This window comes from Phocoena phocoena, chromosome 16, assembly GCF_963924675.1.
Source record: "Phocoena phocoena chromosome 16, mPhoPho1.1, whole genome shotgun sequence".
Taxonomy (NCBI): domain Eukaryota; kingdom Metazoa; phylum Chordata; class Mammalia; order Artiodactyla; family Phocoenidae; genus Phocoena; species Phocoena phocoena.
Window position 1 is genome coordinate 54578586 of NC_089234.1, and position 19868 is coordinate 54598453.

Consider the following 19868-nt stretch of genomic DNA (forward strand, 5'->3'; position numbering starts at 1 on the left):
CCTATGTTCTCTGCTGCGGTGGCAGTCTGCAACGGTGGACAGTACATTTCTCATGGTCCTGGGAAGACTGGGGCCTGGATCTGCTGGGGTCTGCTGGTCACAAGGCAAGGGGATATGGTCTCTCTCTCCTCTCTTCTGAGCTATCCGAGTAAATGACAGAACTCACTTGATATTAGGATATCCAGAAGGGAAAGGAAAACCAGTGTACATTGCCTGGCCTTACCTGCAGGGTAAGAGGCCACCTCCGTCCCAGCATCACTGTCTCTGGAATCCACACTGCCTCTTGCCTGAGTACAGAGGTGACACTTACCCCTTCCCTTGGTGCCTTGTGGCAAGGCTGGAATTTTCCAGAGAAGTTTTGGTGAAAAATCAAATAGATGTTTCCTGTCAAGTGCTAGATCTGTAGGTTCTTTTGGCCACGTGGACCTCCATCTGTACCTAGTTACCCTGAAAGCATCTGCTGGATGAATGGATCAGTGCAGGAAGGGGTACTCCTGGGGCAGAGGGAGGCTGTATCCTCACCCTTTCTTCCCTAATCATGCCCACGCTCTGGTCAAGCCCCCAAGACACGTCCATGAATGGTGGGGTGTGGGCCCTGCACCAGAGCTTCCACTCGGGGACTCTGGAGGGCTGATCCTCCCCCAGACATTGCATTGCAAACCCTGTAATTCACGCAGAATCCCTCCTGGAGCATCACTCATGACAGCTTACAACTCTGATTATTAAACACTGATCACTCAAGATTTAACATCCCATCTTCCCTTTGATATCCTCAACTGCTCTCTGCATAAGACAGCAAGTGCTTTCTGCAGCTCAGCATGAGGGAGGACTTCAAAGCTGCCTTCCCCGCTCACCCACTCCCAGCAGCTCTGGTGCTCAGCGAGAAAAGCCGCCACGTGCAAGGGATGGGGATCCCCGGTCGGCCCCATCTATGGGACTGAGACTAGTGGGGAAACCACCCCGATTAAGATTCTGGGGTGATTCTGGGGCACAGCCTGGACTCAGGGGCACCCTGGTTCTCTCTAGAAGCAACTGTGGGTCATGGGAAGTGATTTGGATGGAGAATCAAGCAAACTGGGTTTGCACCCCTGCCATGCCCCTTACCAGCTCTGGAGTCCCAGGGAAAGCACTGTGTCCTCTCACCAGCAAAACAGAGATGATAACACTTCCATCTCAGCCCTCGACAGGCTTAACGAGAGGCTGGAAGGGAGAGTGCCTGGTCCAGAGCAGTTGATTAGGAGATGTGTACTGCTTCCCCCTCTGGAGAGAAGTTTGGTTTAGCCCAAGAGTGCCATCACGTTTGTAGGAAGGACGTCTCAATGGCTCCGTGAAATAGGTGATTTGGAACTCTTCAGAAGGTAGCCACTTGCATAGACACTGCTGACAGGCTGATTACAAATTATTACCGTCCTTCCACTCAATCAGCCTCCCAGGGGACTGCATTTTATTAAAACTACATTAATTAGCATAGCGACCATTTGTTAAGCCTGACATGAACCAGGCCCTGGGCAAACTGATTTCCCTGTGTCACCTCGTGTAATCACCACATCAACCTGTGTAGGAGGTTCTTTCACTGGGCCCCATGGACAGATGAGAGTCTTGAGGGTGACGGAGGGCACACTTGCAAGATATGGCAAAACTGGGACTTAAAATTAGGTGAGTCAGATGCCAAAATCCACGTCCTTCCTCTGTCTTCTAATTATTCTGGGCTTGTCTAAAGGCACTCTGTACTTCACGTACCTGAAGTCAACTGACATGAATAAACTACGCTCAGATTCTATCTGGGAGCCTGTGAGCATTTCTCTCCAGATAGATGACAGTCATATGCACACATGTGGGTTTTACATCCTCCTGCGTGGCTGGAGACCATGTAACTTGACCCCCTGCAGGCTCCCAGTTTGCTCCCAGCCCACCTGGAGGAGAGGGGTCTCAGGGCCCCGGCAGTTTGCATCAGAAGACGTACTGTCATGGCTGGATGCAGCTCAGCACATCCAAGGCAAAGCCATTCCATTTCATGCACCATTTTTGAGAATTCTCCAGTGCATAGAGCAGTGCCAGGCCAGAGATAGCAAGTGCCGAGCACAGGTCCCCTCACATCCCCAGCCCTTGTGAATGGATCATAGCACTCCTTTCCTCCAAACCCTGATGTGGCCTCCATCTTCCCTGACACCTCCCTCCAAGCTGCTGGGTTTAATAGGAAAGTTACCACCATCCCTGTGCCAGCGAATCTTCACAGGTGGAAAGGAAGCGGAGTGCAATGGGGCAGTCTCAGTGCTATCAGGGAGACCTGAAACTTCTCATTCCAGCACATCCTCCACCGCATCCCTGATACTTGGCCCATAAATGTTGGTGTTGCCTCCCAGGATCACATAGAGTCTGTTTGCCCCTTTGTCAGAGACTTGAGAGTGGCATTATACCCCACAAGTCTTCTCTTTTGCAGGCCAAATAGCTCCAGGGTCATTCTTCAAAAATTTCTCACATCGCATGGCTCTGCATCCTCTAACTTTGCAGGGGAAGGTGGAGAAAAGGAGGCTAGGAGAGAAGCTAGGTGTACAGCTGCAACCTTCCAGGAGAGCTGCCAAGGGGTCCTGAACCGGGCACAGCACTGAGCTGGACAGGGGGAGGCTGGGGTGACCACAATGAACAGTGACTGGGCCCCCACTCCCAACCCCCCAGTGCTGCGTGCACAGGGAACCCTCCTGTGCCCCTCAGAAGGAGAGCAGAGCAACAGAGCAGGGCCCAACCCTTTCAGCCTCCATGGCCTATTGCAACCCAGGATGGGTGGCCAGGTCCTCACCCAGCAGCTCACCCAGTTCCATGGGGAAACTACTGATTTCCCCTGAAATTACTGGGTTGGGCTCTAGGGCTTGATAATACCATTTTCTAGGGTGTCACTTGCACTTGTCAAGGGCAACGGATGTTTTCTTTTCTGGAGAGGAGCTCTCATGCTGTGATGGTTCAGGCCTGCTGAGCAGCTTCCAAACCCCTCCACATGGCGAGTTTGGGCAGCATCCCTGGAGAGGTCTGTTCAGCGGCACCGCCCTTCCCATCACCATCAGACAGTGTCCGAGATCCCATCCGTCACAGCCCGCCCCCCTCCCTTCCCGAAGCTCTTGTTGAACATTTAGTTTGTCACCCTTGCAGGTTTTCTTTACTTTCTGCGCCATCGGAGCAGCAAGGTAATGAGGTAGAAGATGAACTGGATTTTGGGCCTGGATAACATCCATCATCGTCCCCTTGATTTGGGGCAATTTATTTATTATCTCCAAAACTCAATGCTTTGTTTGGGAAATGGGGTTGACGCCGTATGTATAACTCACAGTGTTCCTGGAAGGGCTGAATGTAATGGCATTTGGGAAAGTGCTGTGCATGGGTATATAGTAGGTGCTTGATAAATGTTATTGGAAAAGAGAGCCACTTCGAGATGTGGGGAAGACAGGACATCTGGGTATCAGACTGATAACAGCTTGTAAAGGATCTGTTGGTAAGAGGTTCCAGCTGGGGCTAGGGGTGGAGAGCTGTAGAAGCAAAGAGTAAGTTCTCTGGGCCTGAGAGCCTCTCACACCCACTCTGAATTCTCCAGCCCTGAGCTCGCTGTCCGGCTGTGAGTGCCAATATCTCTAGGACAGCTGCACCGAGGGCCATTGCAAAAAAGAAAGGATCACGGTCTGCCTCGTCCCAACAGCCCCGAGAGATGGATCACCATTAACTACCCTGTCCCGCCACACCAACCTTTTGACAGGACCTTAGCAAAACCATGAGACCCGCTCAGTGACAGAGAAGTTCTAAATTTGACCCCAGGAAAGGTAACAAATTAACCCATTACCTCCTATTAACACCCCTACACGGCTTCATTTGTCATAACGAGCTGCTACTTTGAAGAAGTGGGAGCTGGAATCCGGGCCCTGGTGGGAGTTGCAGGCATCCTGGTTCTGAGACCGCTGGGATGCCATGGGATTCCCCTGGGAAGAGTGATTGGGGAAAGCGCTGACCGCCCTGGCACCGCCATAGGTGCTTTATGTCCAGCCTGAGAGCATTATTTCCATTTAGCAATGAAGGGGCTTCAAAGAAGAAATAACTGACCTGGGTGACCAGATTAGGACTAAAACCTGTGTCTGGCTGCAGAGCCGGCCTTTGCTCCCCCACATCTGGTATTAAGTGAAGCGATCTGCACATATTACTTCATGTAACTCTCACTATCATCTCATGAATAGATGTTACTATCATCCCCATTTTTATCAGCTAAGTAAATCGTTATCTCTATGTCTATTTATTTCTCTATAGCTTTGAAAAATATTTCTTTTTTAAATATTTTAATATTATTGGAGTATAGTTGATTTACAATGTTGTATTAGTTTCGGGTGTACAGCAAAGTGATTCGGTTATACATATACATGTATTCATTCTTTTTTAGATTCTTTTCTCATATAGGTTATCACAGAATATTGAGTAGAGTTCCCTGTCTTACACAGTAGGTCTTTCTTGGTTGTCTATCTTATATATAGTAGCGTGTGTGTGTTCATCTCAAGCTCCTGGTTTATCTCTCGCCACCACGTTTCCCCCTGGGTAACCATAAGTTTGATATCTGTAAGTCTGTTTCTGTTTTGTAAATACGTTCATTTGTATCATTTTTTTGTAAATTCGATTCCACACGTGAATGATAGCATATGGTATTTGTCTTTCTCTGTCTGACTTACTTCACTTAGTGTGATAATCTCTAGTTGCATCCATGTTGCTGCAAATGGAACTATTTCATTCTTTTTTATGCCTGAGTAATATATCAGTGTGTGTGTGCGTGTGTGTGCGTGTGCGTGTGTGTGTGTGTGTGTGTGTGTGTGTGTGTACATCTTTATCCATTCCTCTGTTGATGGGCACTTAGGTTGCTTCCATGTCTTGGCTATTGTAAACAGCGTTGCTATGAACGTTGGGCATCCCTATTTTTGAGATGAGGAATCGCTGAAGGGGCATGTTCGAGGTCACATGTGCAGGTCGTTGTGGAGCTAGGTTTTGAGCCCAGGTTTGTCCATTTTCAGGGCCCCCAATGTTAAACATTCCATTAGCCTTCTTACTTAAAATTAATCCATCTATCCCCCAAACTTTACCAGGAAGATGTTATGGGCAAGGCTCCACTTTAGACACTCAGGGAGGGTTACAGAGGTTGACTGTGCCAGGGTCCCTGCCCTTAGGAGTCTCACCCTCAGCTGGACCTTCTCTATCCTCTGTCAGGAGGCATCCTGGGCCACCCTGGCTTTCTTCTTTTCTCTCCTCTGAGTTCATGTGGTGGCCAGACGCCTCCTGGGGCACCTGAAGAGACAGGGCGACCCTGCAGGAGCCATGCCCATGGAGGAAACTGGAGTCCAGGGCTCCTGTATCCGTGCCTCCTCCCCACTGGCCACTCCAAGGGCATTTCCTGTCCTTCAGCGGAATTGATACCAGACAGACCAGGCTGGGTCATACTGGACCAAAAAAGACCTCAAAATTCAGTAGCTGACTACAACAAGGCGCTTCCTCTCATTATATACACATGCAAAGGTGGTCAGCAAGGGAGCTCTGCCCCTCACTGTCACCCAGAGATGCAGGCTGACGCCAACCCCATGGTCTGCTCCCACCGCCGCTGAGGCAAGGAAGGCCATGTTGTAAACCATGCACTGTCTCTTCAAGACCTGCCTGAGAGGGACACCTGTCACCTCTGGTCCCATCTCATTGGCCAAAGCAAGTCAACTGGCCTGGCTACCTTCAAAATATGCTGGGGCTGCCATCACACCAAGCGTCACGAGGGAGAGGAGAGCTAGACTATGACCAGCTATGTTGTGTGCAGCCCCGTGGCCACCATGACATGTGACCATCGTCAATACAAAGAAACCAAAGCAAGGTGCTATTAAATTCTTGCCACGGAAGATTCTGAGCCTGAGAACTCCTGTCTCTTGTTTCAAAAAAGGAAGATTAGCAAGCGTTAGAGGTTGTTAGAGACATATTAGCCCCCAAATGAAACTTCCTGTTTCATTCAATCACAGTTAACAAATGTTTATTAAGAGCCTTCTATGTGCCAAGCGCTCCTAAGACTCAGGACACGCCAGTGAATTAAACGAGCAGAAATCACTGCCCTCAAGGAGCTTGTTTGTAGAGGGACAGGCACAGAGCAGTAGGAATCAAATGTAAGTCAGGGACACACAGACAACATGGAGTTATAGAAGAGCTGATGGAGACTGAAGCACAGCGCTTTTCTCCACGTGGGACTCAGTGTCACTGGAAGCACCAGCCATGCCCTTGAGCTCCCTACATGTATGTCTCCGCAGATGGGAGCCTCTCTCCATGCCCTTGTTGCTTTGGTCCCCACCCTTATTTTAAATGAGAACATTCAGCAAGAGACACAGGACATGAGTTTTCTCACTTCCCCGTCAACTCCTTCTCTCCATCTTCACGAGCTTGTTTCTTTCTCACGTGGCCGTTTCAGGGCCCTGGGCTCTCTTCCTGCTTGGGGATCTCCACCTCAACATCTCATGATATTCAATGCACCTGCACCCCACAGTTCACATATATATAATTTATAAATAACAACGAGATGAATTGTGGCTGCCTTCTTGACATAGGGCATTAGTAAGTGACATGATTGGGGACCTCTTATGTATCAGGCATGTTCCTAGGTACTTATATGTAATGCGTTATCTTTTAATCCTTAGAAGAAGCCCACGTGGTAGGAATTGCCTGTGTTTCCATCTTACAGAGGAAGCAGTTCAGGTTCACACAGCCTAAGCAGCTTCCCCAGGTCACACAGTGTAGGGCAGAGGACAGCAAGAGAGCCGCTGCCTGTCACAGCCTTTACTCTTTATCTCCCTGCAGGACTGCCTCTCTGTTTGGGGGCCATTGAACTAAATATTTATTCATTTTGAGTTTGCAGTATTCTTTCCTTAATTTGGAGTATGTGTGTGTGTGTGTGTGTGTGTGTGTGTGTGTGTGTGTGTGTATGTTTCCACATCTCTAAGATTTTCATAGACGTTATGGTGCCAGATATATAAAACAGTCCTGCTTACTCCTTAAACAGACATCTGTCACATAGGAAGCTGGCACCCTCGTTCCAGGCTCCCAGGAGGAGTTAGGGAGGACACACAATTGTCCTCCACATCATGGAGGACAGTTTGGAGGAGTGGGACTCTAAATGAAAACACGTGTGCTTTTGAGCACAACGGACCACTTCTAGAACAGGTAGACTTTCACGTGTGCTCAAAGATGAGAGTACCGGAATGTTCACTGCAGTGTTGTTTATATTATTAGTAGCAGTAAGGGACTGGAAACCACTACGTACTCAGTAGTAGGGGACTGTTTGAATAAATGACCATGTTTGTATGCAATGGAATGCTACACAAGCATTCTGATAAGGAACTGCGTGTGGCCTGGAGTGGAAACAGTCGTTTCAGGGAACTCGTGGTGTGTACACTCATTTGTGTAAAAACATGTATGTACACATATTACAAATAAATGTTTGTAAGAGTCTAGGATATTTCTTGAATTATTATTATATGTCTAGTACTCTACCCAGCTCTCTTTAACGTATTTAATCCATACAGCTGTGGTACAGATCGTAGTCCTGTTCTCGCCTTACAGATGGTAAGACTGAGGCACAGAGAAGTTAAGTGACTCACCCAAGGTCACTTAGCCGGCAAATAGTGAGGGAGCATCTTCATCTGGGAAGTCTGGTTATAGAGTCTGAGCTCTTAATCTCCATGCATGTATGCTGCTGAAATGGTCCTAGCCCTTCTCTCATCTTCCAATCTCAGAGGGGACCTTGCTCTCTTCCAGCCAGAGCCCTTCGCCAGGCCTCACCTGCCCTCTTCTGTCTTCATACCTCCCTCTCCGCCAGTTCCTTTTCCTCTGTTTATAAATGAGTCAAATCCTCCTACAGTCTAGAAAACATTTGTGTGGCAGAGGCAATGCTGTGTTTTTATGGAGCCACTTCTTTTTCCAGGGCACCTGCCATTTCCCCAGATCCCATGCATCTAGGAGAGGTCACAGCCCTAATTCCTGCAGATGGAAAGTGAGCAGAAGTGAGGTGCCACCTGTGGTCAAAGGCAGTTAAGAGCAGGCGAGCCTTCTCCACCCACGTTCTTTTCTTTTCTTTTCTGTTTTATAGCTGGAAGTTAAGGTCTCCAAGATTCAGGGGTTGTAAAGTAGAAGTAGCCTGGGTCCCTGAGTCACCGACTGTAGGAGGACCATGCAGGACAGCTGCCAGAGCTGTCATCGTTCTATGAAGGGAGCAAGATGAACCTCTGTTGGGTTGAGCCACTGAGATTTGGGGGTTCCTCTACTGCAATAGCTAGCACTGGTTACCCTCTCCATGGAGCCCTGTCTGTTTTCTTTAATATCAAGTACTTATAGAATATACAGACCCCAGAGACATAAACTTGCTCATCTCATTGTCCTGCGGACTGCCATGCCTCTGCTGGGCCTGCTCATCCACAGTGACCTCACACGGGCAGAGCCAACAGTCACTGCTCTGTTTGAGGCTCTTCTGACTCTTCTTGACCTTTAGGACTTCCGTCCATAGCCTTTTGGATCCTGCCCTCTTCTTATCCTCTCCTCCCTCCTCAGGAGCACATTCTCAGTAGAGAATCCCCATCGAGAGGCATGGGCCAAGAGCCGACTTGATCTGTCTCCTGAACAGGTCACATGGTCTCTTAACTAAGCCTCAGTCTGTCTCTCTTCCTTGGGGCACCGAGAGCTAGGTCTCAGGGCTGTTTCGAGGACAAATGAGATAATCCAAACAAGGAGTTTGGCACAGGGCTTGACAAACCTGCCTCCTCTTCTTTTCTCTTTTTATTTTATATTTTCTGTTTTCTTATTATCTTTCTGCCTTATACATCAATGCAGCAAATACAAACGGTATTGTTTTCTTTTCTCTCTTTCTCTTGTCCTCTAAGAAATCTTAGCTACTCCCACAATTTCATTCACTTCTGTGCAAGGAACTCCAAATGAAGACCTTTAGTCTAATAGCCTCCCCCAGCCCCAGAGCTTTATCTCAAACTTCCCAGTATAGGTACAAGGAATTAATCAACTTGCTCTACACTGATTTATTGAGAACCTGCTATGAACGAGGCCCTGGGCTTTGTGCTGGAGATAAAGAGTGAACAAACGCAGACACACTCTCTACCTGGTGGGGCTTATAGTCTAGTTAAGCAAATAATCTTGCAAATGTACACCTGGGATTTTGACAAGTGTTTGAAAGGAGAGATACATGATTCTTCGAATTCCAATAATGGATTCTTTGACTTAGTAAGGATGTTTCCTATGGAGGTAAAGGGTACACTGAGTTCTGAAGGGAGTGACTGACCAGGAGTGAATTAGGAGAAGTGGGAGGGGAGAGAGGTAACAACGTGGACAGGCATCTCATGTTACCAGGGAGCATGGCAGGAAGAAGGTGGTGGGCAGAGGAGAAACTGAAGGGAACATGGCTGTAATCAGGGTGGAGAGAAAGTATGGAAAAGACTGAACTTTGTCCCCCAAGATATAGTTTCCTCTTTACTTCTGCCAAGAGAGCCTTTTATTTTAAATGAGTCTAAGACAGCCTAGAACGAAGACTACATTTCTCAGCCTCCCTTGCAGCTAGACATGGACATGTGACTAAATTCTGGCCAATGGAATGTGCTATGTGTGCCTTCTGGGAAATGTTCTTAAAGGGAAGGGCACATGCTTCTTTGTCCATTACTCTTTCTGAGTGGGTGAAACCCAAATATATCTATAGCCGAGCTGTCACTGTGGATCATGCTGTAGAATTATGTGTTAGGGATGGCAGAATGACAAAAGGGAAGAAGTCTGGGTCGCTGATGACCAAGGAACTGCATTCCCTGCCCTCCACCAGTTGTCTCTTTGTGTTCAGGAGGGAGGAATACCCTCCTCTCATATCTAAGCTACAGCTATTCGGGAGTTTCTATCATTCACAGCTGAGCATAAGCCTAACTCATACAGAAAGGCAGAAGCCAGACTGTGCAGGGTTTGGTAGGCCCCATTAAGAACTTTGTTCTCAGCCTAAGAGCATGGGAAACAGTAACTGAAGGGGGTGGGAAGCCTTCCCTAGCACAGGCTCCAAAGCAAATTGTTTCTTTATGTATTCATCTGCTCACTTCTTCCAGCTGCCTTCACTGAGTATCTCTGACATGTCAGGCACTGCCTTGGGTCCTTGAGGATTCAAAAATAAATATGACACTCGGTTTTGTGTCAGAGGTAGTCTAATGAGAATTATAGACATGTAAACAATGGTTAGCCTTCAATCAACAACGTTGATCAAGCACTAAGGTGGTATTCAGTGGTGGCATCGGCACAGGCAACTGGGAAAAGAGTTAGGACCTCTCCCTGCCCACCACGGGCACCAAAACAGTGTGGCCACCCGACTCTATGTCATGTCAGCTGTCAGAAGCAGTGTCGGACTGTGGGAACTGCCGTGGCCAAGGAGATAATGGCTGGTCTCAGGGAGCTTACAACCTCTCCTCTCCAGGAAAGAAAAGGGCCATGGAAATGCTAGAAATGAAGACCTGTGGGTCCTGTGATATGTATAGCATAGTGAGATGAGGGATGGAGTGGTCAGTTTGACCTGAAGGCTCAAGAAAGGCTGCACAGAGGAGGTTGCCCTCGAGCTACATTAGGAAGGATAGTAGTAGTTACAATGGCGTAAGGTGTGGGTGTTAGGAGCACTGAGGATGAATGAGCTCATTTGGTCTGGCTGTGTATGTGTGTGTGGGGGGGGGTGTGAAGTGCATATTTTTAAGGAGGTGAAGGGGGTTACGGGAAGGCTTCACAGAGGAGGTGACTACTGAGCAGAGTTTTGAAGGAAAAGTAAGAGTTCCCCGGTTGGACAAGATGAAGTAGAGATTTAAGGCAAAAGGGACTGTATCTAAAAGCCACATAGGGGTACGGAGGGACTTCCAAGAAGTCTGAGGTGGTGGGTCAGAGGGCCAAGCTGAGAAATGGCTTGAGATGACATTCAGAGGGAAGGGTGGCTATGTGTGAAGACTCCACTAGTCAGAACCAGGGCTTTTAGTGTTTTGTGAGTCGTGAGGAGCCAGGGAGAATTTTAAACAGAAGAGAAACACGGCCAGCTCTGTGCTTAAGAAGAAAAATTAATTGGAACAAATTCCCAAAATGTTCCTCTACAGAAGTTGGGTAAAAAGTGATGGTACATCATTCAGTGGAACCTCAAATAGCCATTAAAAACAAGAAGGTGGATTTATATGTGCCCATATGGCACCATTTCCAAGATAAATTGTTGAGGCTAAAATAATCAAGGTGCTGTATGGTGTCTATAGTACGGTTTTATTTGTTTGAAAGATGTGTGTAAAGGTGCATGCGTGAAGGCATCTATCTATCTATGCTTGTATACAACTAAAACAATTCTATAAAAATACACAAAAAACGATTAGCAGTGCTGCTTCTATGGAGGAGAATTGGGAGTAGGAGTTGTGAGGGAGACTCGCTTTAAACTGCAAACATTTTGTACTGATGGAATATTTTTTACCATGTGCATGCATTATTTTTCCAATATATTAAATAAATATGTATTAAAATTTTTATTCTGCCTGAAATGTGAGTGATGGATTGAAGAGAGGCGAGATTCAGGATAGAGCAATCCCTCCCCCCACCTCCATTTTCTTGATTAATGGTATGACCATCCATCCAGTTATTCAGTCTCAAACTTTGAAGTTATCTTTGACTCCCCCTATGTCTAATCAGTTATCGAGTCCTGCCTGTTCTACCCCAGAAATCTCTCACCCCTCAGCCCCAGAATAGACAGAGAGATCGATGGGACAGAACCACAAGCCCAGGGACAGAAGGGAGTATGTATAAATATTTAGTATGTGATAATGGAGACATTTCAAATCCTTGTGGGAAGGATAGATTATTCAATAAATGATGTTGGAAAAAATTAACTCCAATGCTTAGCTCAGTCATAAAGTAAAATAAACCCCTAGTGAATTAAAGATATGTATATAAAAATAAAGTCACAAAGTACTAGAAATAAATGTAGGTCGCTCTATAAAATATGGGGCTGGGGAGGGTCTTTCTAAGGAAGATTTTGAAAGACGATATTATGGAGACAAATCCAATAGGTTAGACTATATGAAATGATTGCTGCTATATGCTAAAGACATCTTAAAAATCAGAAGCAAGTGTAAAACTTGGAAAAATACATCCCAAAAAATGGCACATTGAAAGGGTTAATAAGCTTAACTTATAAAGAAAGCTTACGAAACAATAAGATAAACACTCCAATAAGCTAATAGGGATAAGTAATTAACAGGAGAGGAAAAAAATGGTCAGTAAATATATGGAAGAATATTTAATGTGGCTGGTTTTTTTTTTTTTAAAGCACATTAAAGCAACAATAAGATGCCACGTTTCACCAAATATTTTTAATTAAAAGATAACCTCACCCCCAAACTAGTCAGCCTTCTGGGACACAGTCTTGAACAACATGGGAGGGAGCATAAATTACATCAAACTCCACAGCATAAACCACCAGTATATATAAAAATCCTCAAAAAATGTACACATCATTGACACACTGATTTCATGTCGAAGAATGTATACCAAGGAAGTAATTAAAGATACCACAATATTGTTCATTGCAGTGCTGTAGGTAACTTCAGCACTGTATGGAAATGGGAAACAACCCCCGAAATTCCTTGTAAAGAAAGGCTGATTAAATATATTATATTATGGGGCATCCAAACAGCACGATATTATGTGACCAGTAAAAGTATTTTGGTTTAAATTACATTTGTACTGGAAAAGATGTTTATAATATAGCAGGTAATTGCATTTAGAAGACAGTATGTCCAAGGCAATCCCTGTCCTGTTTATACAAACATAATGCACAGATGAAAAGGTAGAGATGAAAGTCTATTTTCAATAGTAGCTGTTTCTGGGTGGGAAAATTAAGGATGATTCCTATTTCCTTTAAAATCACTCTATATTTTAAAAATTTGCTTAATAAATATCAATTACTGGAAAAAACAATGAAAAATTGAAAATGTACCTGCCCTTTGTCCCAGAAATTATAGGAATTCATTACAAAGAAATAATTAGAGATGTGAGAATGGATGGTGGTAAGAAGGTACCCAGCACAGCACTAAAAATAATGATAAAAATTGGAAACAACCTGAATATTCAAAACCAGGGAATATTTAAGTAAATGATGGCTGGATACAATGGAGTGCTACACAATCATAAAAATCGAGTCATAGAAGAATATTTGTTGAAATGGAAAAAAACTTCACAATAATAAGGGAAGGCAAAGCATATGTATATGCTTCTCATATGTATATGAAATCCTATACAAAATGACATATCCTTGTTTGGAAGAAGCAGAAAATATTAGGCATTCTATGCTAAAATATTAGCGTGGCTATTTCTGGGTGACTGAGTTAACGAGGAAGCTCTTTTGTTTGACATTCTTCTGTGTTTTTTAGTGTTTCATATTCCACATGCATTACATAATTCACTTTTAAAATTTAGGGAACCATTAAAACATCATCAATAACGTTAAGTCAAATGACAAAAATAGGCAAATATTACAACATACGCCCAAAGTGTTTTAATATACATAATCTATTAGAGCTCTTACAAGTCAAGAGGAGAAATATGAACATCTTAATAAAAAGATCTGCATGGGAAATATAAAGACACTTAAAAAGAAATGTAATCATTCAGTTAGCATATTCAAAAAAAAGGTTGACTATCACTAGTAATAAAGGGAATGTGACTCAGAGAGAGATGGAAATTTTTGCTCTTCAGATTGGAATTCATTCTTCAAACACTGATAATACCCATTGTTGCTCCTGGGTGGGAAATAGCCCCTCTCTCACACAGTGATGCTGGCAGTGTCAATTGTTCAGCTTTCTCGAGAGCAGTTTGGCAGATGTATTGAGAACCTTGAAAGTGTTAATTCTTTGTGACCCAGCAGTTCAATTTCCAGGAATATATTCTGAGGAAGTAACCATGGGTGTGCAAAAAATTTATGGGGCAAGTATGCTTTAACAGCCTTACTCATAATAATGAAAATTAAGAAACAACCCAAGTAGTCAACAATGAAGGTTTGGCTCAGTTGGCAATCAGAGTGTAGGCCTACAATTCAGTATGTGCAATTCCAAAATCCACCAAACTCTTTGAACTGACAGATTTTTGTTAAGTTTGCTGCAAGTTCATTGGTGGCAAAAATCTGACCTAAACTGAAAGGAGGTTTTCTCACAGCCATTATCTATCTCCCTTCGTGTGATTCTTCAAATGTTTTCTTGCTCAGATACTGTATTTGATTCTAGGCTGCTGCTAATGTTCTATGGCAGGGGCTTCATAAGATACCATTTTTACCAGGTCTTACCTTTCTCAAGTCTAAATAATTCTGATTTCTGAAACATTTGGCCTGAGGGGTTTCAGATCATATTCATATGATGTAATCCTATAGCGTCATTTAAATTCACATTCCCAGAGAGTATTGTTGGATATTTTAGTTAATCACACTTCTTCTTATTGTTAAAACCCCAAAAATATAGTAGAATATAAAACTATGAGCATTTTAATGCGTTTTGCTATTTTTCTTAAAGTATGTGTCTACAGAGTCTTTTAATAGACTAAAGAGATTGAAAGAATATATCAAACTTTTAACAGTGATTATCTCTAGATGATGCAATTATGAGTAATTTTAATTTTCTTCTATACATTTTTTATATTTTCCGAATACTTTATAATGAACCTATATTATCTCCAACAAATAAATATATTTTAAAAACCTAAACTTAATCTAGATGATTTTCTATTACCTAGAAACTGAAGTATAAACACCTTAGAATAAAATGTCAAAGACATGTAACCAGGATTCAAATTTAGTTCTTCCAAATCTGACTCCTGCATTCTTTCCCCTCTAATGTGCTGCAGTTAAACTGGTGTTTTTGAAAGAAGGTCCAGCAGCATTTTAATAAATGCTACATGCAAACAGATTTCTGTAGACAAATGCGTCTTGAAAAATATAACATACAGGACTCTACTGCAGGACTTCTCAACGCCTTTAATATCTGAAGATGTAATGTGTTTCCATAAGAGAGGTATGATATGCTTGGTTCCTCCATATTTGGCCATAAATCTTTTCCACTTTATTTTGTTTGTGTTTTTATTTTATGTTATCTTGTGGAAGATCTTCTAGAACATCTTGGGAATGTGCTTCTCCAAAAACACTTCGGAAATGCTAATCTAGTGGAAAACTAGAGTGGTAACAATTTCCTGTGGGAATGCCGACCTTTCCTAGTTAATAGTTCTTCCCTTTTAAGAGTGATAAAGATACAGACCTACTAGAGCATGGACTTGAGGATATGGGGAAGGGGAAGGGGAAGCTGTGACAAAGTGAGAGAGTGGCATGGACATATATACACTACCAAACGTAGTGGGAAGCAGCCGCATAGCACAGGGAGATCAGCTCGGTGGTTTGTGACCACCTAGAGGGGTGGGATAGGGAGGGTGGGAGGGAGGGAGACGCAAGAGGGAAGAGATATGGGAACATATGGGTAGCTGATTCACTTTGTTATAAAGCAGAAACACACACACCATTGTAAAGCAATTATACTCCAATAAAGATGTTAAAAAAAATAAATAAAAAGAGTGATCTTCATAAACATGTGAAAGGCCGTGTTGCTGGGATGGAGATTTTTCTTTCTTTTTGGCAGCCATTTTGTCCTGATGTGATTCTGTATAGATACTGATGGAAAGTCTGTGGAGGCAGGAAATCTAAGCTCCCAGATTTATGCTCTGAATCCTCTTTTAGGTATTCAGGCACCTCCGAATTTCTCGCCTCTGTGAAGGGACTTGGGAGACACCCAGGAAACGGGGAGTTTAGTGAAGTAAGTCTTACCCTGGGAGGCAGCAGAATATTCCATGTAACCTCTGTCAGGTTGCTCCTTCTCTCTGTGTCTCAGTCACTTCATATGTAAAATGAAGGAGTTAATTAGGACAAAAGAGCCACCTTATTTCATCTTACCTGCCAACTCTCATCAATTCGTAAAGCTTTCCTAAAGTCTTGAGTCTGCATCCCTGCTTGGTGAGAAAGAATGCTGATTGATTACTAATGTCTGCCCTGGGTATAGATTAGAGGGGTGGCATCACTTCTGCCCTTCCTTTGCCATCTCAGAGTTAAGGAATATCTAAGTACCCTTGAAGACCTGGGATGCTTTAGAATGGACACATGGGAGCCGGCTCCCAAATCTACCTCTTGTTTCATAAACTCTGGTGATCTTTTGCCTCACTTCCGCCCCCCCAACCCTGCATTTTAAAAAATTTCCTTTTATCCATGGAGATTCCAAACTTTTGGCTCTTGGCCTCTGTAATAGCAAAGTAACGGTTTTCTATAGTAATCTTCTTATACTCGCTTTCTTTCACCCTCTTGCCAAAGATGAATCTGTTTTTACTAAAAGAGAAAAAAGGAAAAAAATACATATGTAAAAATCACACATCCTCACCATGTGCAAAAATCATGTGTTTGGCAGCAAGAACATCTTTCTGAGGCCAAATGGCATTTTTCCTTTCCTGCAAAACGAGCAAAAAAAAAAAGAAAAAAAAAAGTCTCACTTTCCCAGCAACTGGCACTGAATTATTGGCCCTTGTCAGCTGCTGTCACTAAGGGGTCTCTCATCTGGGAAACCCGTGATGCTGGGAGACCAATAAGTCCTGGGGGAATCTGGTTGCAACTGCTTCTACTGCTTTGCACAGGGACTGAAACACACAAAATCATGGTTGGCAGAACCATTGTCATGGGTGTAAGAGGCAGCACGGTATGGAGGACAGATAAACCAGAGTGTCGGTAACTGCTTTATGACTTAACAGCTGGGGGATCTTGGGCAGCACTCTTAGTTTCCCTGAGCGTCAGACTGCCCAATCAAATGGTAGCATAGTCCCGAACCCCTGGAATCCGTCAGTCACTGTGTGCAAGGAATACCCCAGAGAACAAAAGAGGCAATAGTCCCTGCCCTTGGGAAGCTGATATTTTAATAGCGAGGGGCAGGCTGGGAGGGAAAGATGGACAATAAACGAGTTAACACACACGTTAAAATCAGAAGGCGGGAAGTACTCAGAAGAAAACTCCATCTGGGCAGGGGAGAAGGAAATGCCTGGGTTGGGGTACCACTTCCGGTAAGATGTCCAAAGAAGGAGCCATTAAGACGCCATCTGGGTAGACCAGGAATTGGTGGGGCAGAGCGTGTGGGAGGTAAGGGTGGAAGCAGGGAAACCCCTCAGGGGGCTGTTGCCAGACTCTGGGGGAGCCGTTTAATGACGGCTTGGACCAGGAGGGAGCAGAGGAGGTGGTGGGAATGGGGAGGGATCCGTGCACCTTTTGAAAGCCTAGCTGACCCAGTTGCTGTGGGAAATTGTGGAACAACGTGGGAAAGCCCCAGCTCAGTGCCTAGAGCGCAGCAGGTGCTCTGTTAAGGTAGGGCTACTCTCCCCAGGCATCTGACCAGTGGTGTTTGCCGCTAGGGAGGAGGAAAAACATGGGGCTAGGCGGCTCACCCGAAGGGCATCCTCAGGCATTCAGGTGACTCACCAGATGTTCCCTTGCCAAGTGCCATGGGATTGGAAATAAGATGGCGGCATGGCTTACAACACGTGTTGGTGCTTCAGGAAAGCAGGACAGGTGACCCTCCTTGACCAGAGGGAAGGCAGAGAAGGAGGTAAACGGGGGAAGAGACACTTGGAGGATTTTGCTTCTCAAAGAGAAACAAGTAATAAAAGCTTGCTAAGAATTACCTTGGAGGAATCTAGTTGGTGGAGAAAATTCTGGAGCTAGTGTTTGAATTGCTTCAGGGAGAACACATTTCAGTTGGAACTAAGCGGTGAAACTGGATTCTTGAGAAAGTTTGTAGGGGATGAACTCCTGAATGCATCCCGATGACAGAGTGAGGCAGTGTGTGGAGCTGTGGGCAATACGTGGCCGGGTGCTTCCTCCAATCCCTCACAGGCTATGGCCCCGGAGCTCCCCACATGGTAAGCGTGCCCTCCACAGTTGAACTTGGCTGGTGCAGAAGTCGTTCCCGTGGAGTGGGGCAGAGGACACAGGAGGATCTGACCCAGGATTGGCAGGTCTGAAAGGGGACAGTGGGGCCTCAAGCTGTGTGAGCCGGTGCCAGTTGTGAAGGTGTCTGAGCCACGAAGTGGCAAACACGGCAGAGGGCTGGGTGAGCAGGGGAGAATCCCGTGGGGAGCGAGGTGATTTGGGCTGGTACACAGGAAGCTCTTTCATACATCTTCATAGAGAGTTATTTTAATGTTTTAGAAAAATACCCACTTCCCTTTTATGAGAGTGATACGAAATGGTCTTTGAAAATGCACTTGTGGAAGCTTAAAAATAAGTTGACCTAATGAAAATGAATCAGCCAATAACAGTCTAGGTGGTAAAAGGTGAGGGTGAGACAAGAGGGCCTGCGGGCTGACGGAGGTTTGGGGAACCGTGGGCTCAAGGGCTCCTTGGTCCACCGGGTGGATTCAGGAGAGTCTGTCAGGGTTGGCAAGGCCCTGGATGGGGGCAGGGGTCTGTTGTCACAGCTGAAAACTTTCTGGACATGGGGCTCCTACATGTCAAAAGACATTGTTTTCTCCTTTCCAGATGCTTCCATCTCACCGTAAGAGCAGGTACAAAGGCAACGGAATGAGAGAGAGAAAGTCTTGGGGCCCCTTCTTTTTACGTAAGAGCCCAAAGGCCACCCTTCAGGCGGCCTACGTCTGACTCGCTCTCAAGGCTTCCTTTCTCCCAGGTGCTCTGCTCACCTCCCGTGCCCACCGGCCCCCCGGCTCCACGGGACGCCTTCCTGTCCACACAGTTTGTAAAACACAGACCTTTAGAAAACGGTGCTCAGTAGTGACCTGGTTCCCCTCCGTCAGGGCAGGGGAAGCGGCCACGGCAGGAGCAAGCCTGTCCCATCCCTGTCCATCCCCCGACTCTGCCTTCCTTCCCCCCTACCCGCCACTGTAGGACCTGTGTCCCTGAGAGCTGGCCGGACCTCGGGCCCTGCATTCGTGTGGAGGCCTTGGGTGGGCAGAGGGTCAGGCCCCCTGAAGACCATTCAAAAGCCTCAGGAATGTCGCCCTTGGGCCTCGGGGGCCTGTGCACTGGCAGCAGGGTGCGCAGCAGTGACGAGTCACTGATACACTCATTGAGCAAAATCTCACACAGGTGTCAGGCCCACGTGCTGGACCAGCGTGCCTGCTGGCGCCGGGATTTGGGGCTGCAGGGCTGTCCCGCAGCGGGCTGTGAGAGCCTGACGAGCTGCTTACCCTCACGCTGGCTCAGGGACTCACATATAAAGGGGCTGTGCCAGCACTCCCCCCTGACCCTGGAATAGGAATTAGAGGCTGTCTGCGTGAATAGGGTTTGTGCCTGGTCCCGGGTCCGATCTCAGTAAATGAGAGCTACGATTACTGTCACTGTCATTGTTGACATGGTTGGTGCCAATTCCTATAACTAATCAGAAAAGAGTCCCCATCCTTGCCACTCACCAGGAGCGTGTGATGTCCGGCTGCTTGTCTGGTGGCCTCCGGGGGCTCTTCCAGGCCCGTCACCTTCACCATGTGACAGTGTAGGCCCAAGCAGGGAACACTCAGGATGGGAATTTCCTGCATCTTTTTCAGTCTTGGGGACCCTCCTCAGAGGACCGAGGTGTGGTGGCCCAGCCCTGCCCAGTGCTCTGCTGGCAATCCAGGGATAAGGGCACCCGGGGATGCTGGGCAACTCGGTGGTCTTCAGTGTGGTTGCCCAGAACTTGCCTGAGCGCCTGCCACGCACCAGGCCCCTGCTGCCCGAGGGAGTAAGCCGCAGACGCTGCCCGAGATGGGGGCAATCTAGC